The sequence below is a fragment of the Anser anser genome (genome assembly GCF_964211835.1).
Source record: "Anser anser genome assembly, contig: SUPER_W_unloc_1, whole genome shotgun sequence".
Classification (NCBI taxonomy): Eukaryota; Metazoa; Chordata; class Aves; order Anseriformes; family Anatidae; genus Anser; species Anser anser.
The window spans coordinates 50280-54111 of record NW_028154231.1 but is presented as its reverse complement, the minus strand read 5'-3'; positions in this window follow the sequence as shown (position 1 = coordinate 54111).

Here is a 3832-nt window from a genome sequence, read left to right as displayed (position 1 = left end):
CCAGCTCCTGCAGCCGCTCCAGCTCCTGCAGCCGTTCCAGCTCCAGCTCCCGCAGCCACTCCAGCCCCTGCAGCAGCTCCAGCTCCTGCAGCTGCTCCCACTCCTGTGTCTGGGTCAGAGAAACGAGCTGTAGCAGTGCAAGTTGCCCCTGCAGAGGGTATTCCAAGCCCTGTGGCAGACCCTGTGGCTGGGTCAGAGAAACGAGCTGTAGCAGTGCAAGTTGCCCCTGTAGACAAGGTGAAGAAATGGTATAGAGGCTCATGTCGTTTAGAACGCAGACAGTCTTCTGCTAAGTCTGGGCATAGTGAAGACGAGGCTGGGCCATCAAAGGTGCAGGAGACTGAAGATGAGGATGGGGATGTCGAAAAATCAACAGTAACTACCCGGACCCTATACCAGCGTGAGCTATGAGATGTGCGAAAAGATTTTGGTCGCTGTATAGGTGAGCAGCTTGTCACCTGGCTGCTCCGGTGCTGGGACACTGGAGCCAATTATGTGGAATTAGAGGGCAAGGAAGCCAGGCGGCTGGGATCCCTTGCTAGGGACGCATGCATTGACAAAGCAATTGGAGATGGAGCACGGTCTCGCAGCCTCTGGAGGCGTCTCCTGTCAGCTGTGCAGGAAAGGTATCCCTTCAAGGAAGAACTTGTATGTCTACCAGGCAAATGGACCACCATGGAGAAGGGAATTCAGTACCTGAGGGAATTGGCCGTACGGGAAGTAATTTATAAGGACCTAGACGACGCACAAACATCCGCAGATCCAGATGCAGTCCGGTGTACACCACCTATGTGGCGGAAGTTTGTACGGAGTGCACCATCATCATATGCCAGCTCATTGGCAATAATAGCCTGGAAAGCGGAGGAGAATCCCCCAGTGAATGAAGTGGCTAAATTACTCCGGCAGTATGAAGGAAATCTCTCCTCTTCCCTACAGGCCTGTGTCTCGGCTGTGGAGAAACTCTCTGAAGAGGTCCACCAACTTAAAGAGAATTTATCTTCCCCTCCACCTGAACGAACCAGTGTCCACCAGCTAAAAGAGAATACTTTGGAGAAACTTTCTGAAAAGATCCATCAACTTAAAGAGAGATTATTTTCCTCCCCACCTGTACAAACCAGTGTCTCAGCTATTAGGGGTAAACGTTCATCTATGCAAGGAAGACAATATGGTGGGCACACACCCCGCGCCACCCTGTGGTTTTACCTACGTGACCATGGAGAGGACATGAGAAAATGGGATGGAAAATCTACTGCGACCCTAGAGGCACGGGTACGTGAATTGCAAAGGAAAACAATTGGGAAAAAGGAATTCTCTGAAAGGTTTGCTGCTCCAACTTCCAGCAGGCAGTCCTTTAGACACAGAAACGAAGATTCTGACCAGGACTAGAGGGGCCCTGCCTCCAGCCAGGGGGAGGAAAGGAACAATCGAGTTTATTGGACTGTGTGGATTCGATGGCCTGGCACGTCAGACGCACAGAAGTATAAGGCTTTGGTAGACACCGGTGCACAATGTACTCTAATGCCATCAAGCTATAAAGGGCCAGAGCCCATCTGTATTTATGGTGTGACGGGGGGATCCCAGCAGTTAACTGTATTGGAGGCTGAAGTGAGTCTAACCGGCAATGAGTGGCAAAAGCACCGTATTGTGACTGGCCCAGATGCTCCATGCATCCTTGGCATAGACTATCTTAGAAGAGGATATTTCAAGGACCCAAAAGGGTTCCGCTGGGCTTTGGTCATGCCTGCCTTAGAGACAGAGGACATTAAACAGTGGACTATCGTGGCCTGAACGAAGTCACGCCACCACTGAGTGCTGCAGTGCCGGACATGCTAGAACTCCAGTATGAACTGGAATCAAAGGCAGCCAAGTGGTATGCCACAATTGATATCGCTAAGGCATTTTTCTCCATCCCTCTAGCAGCACAGTGCAGGCCACAGTTTGCTTTCACTTGGAGGGGAGTCCAATATACTTGGAATCGGCTGCCCCAGGGGTGGAAACACAGCCCTACCATTTGCCATGGACTGATCCAGTCTGCGCTGGAGCAGGGGGAAGCTCCTGAACACCTGCAGTACATCGATGACATCACTGTGTGGGGTGACACTGCAGAAGAAGTTTTCGAGAAAGGGAAGAAAATAGTCCAAATCCTTCTGAAGGCCGGTTTTGCCATAAAACAGAATAAAGTTAAAGGACCTGCACGAGAGATCCAGTTTTTAGGAATAAAATGGCAAGATGGACGTCGTCAAATCCCAATGGATGTGAGCAACAAAATAACAGCTATGTCTCCACCAACTAGCAAAAAAGAAACACAAACTTTCCTAGGTGTCGTGGGGTTTTGGAGAATGCATATTCCAAATTACAGTCTGATTGTAAACCCGCTCTACCAAGTAACCCGTAAGAAGAATGCTTTTGAATGGGGCCCTGAGCAACGACAAGCCTTTGAACAAATTAAGCAGGAAATAGTTCATGCATTAGCCCTTGGGCCAGTCCGAACAGGACCAGATGTAAAGAATGTGCTCTACACCGCAGCCGGGGAGAATGGTCCCACCTGGAGCCTCTGGCAGAAAGAACCTGGGGAAACTCGAGGTCGACCCCTGGGGTTTTGGAGTCGGGGATACAGAGGATCTGAAGCCCGCTATACTCCAACTGAAAAGGAGATATTGGCAGCATATGAAGGAGTTCGATCTGCTTCGGAAGTGGTCGGTACTGAAGCGCAGCTCCTCCTGGCACCCCGACTGCCGGTACTAGGCTGGATGTTCAAAGGAAGGGTCCCCTCTACACATCATGCAACTGATGCTACATGGAGCAAGTGGGTTGGTGGCGTTTCTCTCCCCCATCCCAGAGAGGGAGGGGGGAGGGTGAGCGAACGGCTGTGTGGTGTTTAGCTGCCAGCCGGGTTAAACCACAACATACATCAACATCACGTGCCTTTTTGAGTAGGTACAATGTACATATATGTCAGACAGTAAGTATATAAATTTTAATTAAGTATATAATGTTTAAACACTGGCATTGAAATTGAGTGAAAATGTCTATGAGAAAATTCAAAAAAAAAAACCACCCACAAAAGACAGATAAGCAGTTTTGCTATTAACTGTTAAACTGAGTTGATATAAGCTAATGAAATATTTTCAACATAATGTATTTATGTAGGAAATACTTTGCGGTTTATTAACTAAGAAATAAGCAAGCTAGCTACTCATTTGGAGGGGCCAGTGAAACTACAGATGGATCTCATGTCTGAGTTGTAGCAAAATCTGATGATATAACAAATTACTCTGGAAGAACTTCATTTAGACACATGGAAATTAGTATCTCTCTAACTTGTCAAAATTTTCACTTTAAGCTGTTGACTTCAGTACACTAAAACCTTTCCTTCCTACCTGTTTGTGATAGGGATGGATTGATAACTTCAGTGGACCTAGTGGCCTCTTCATTGCTGTAATTAATGAAAAAAAATGTTTCTTCCTTTTGGAGGCAGCAAAGCTTCATGTGTTTTACTGGTGGGTCTTGTCTTTTTTCTCTTTTAAGGCAGGAAAAGGAATTCTTTGAACAATGAGAGCTACCAATGGTGCAGTAGCAGGTCTTGTTCCAGTAGATGTTGTTGTCAATATGACACTGGCTGCAGCCTGATATTCTGGAGTTAATAGGTACAGCAGGTGACAATAGAAAGTACTGAGTACTTTGAAGTGATGGTACTGTGCATTTTGATAAATCAGTCTTCTATTGAACTTCTAATCAGTGTCCTGCTATTCATCTAGGACAAAAGGGTTCTAAGGTTTTAACAGCATTAGTCCACCAGAGTGTAACTTAGGATAATGGCCAACATTTGACG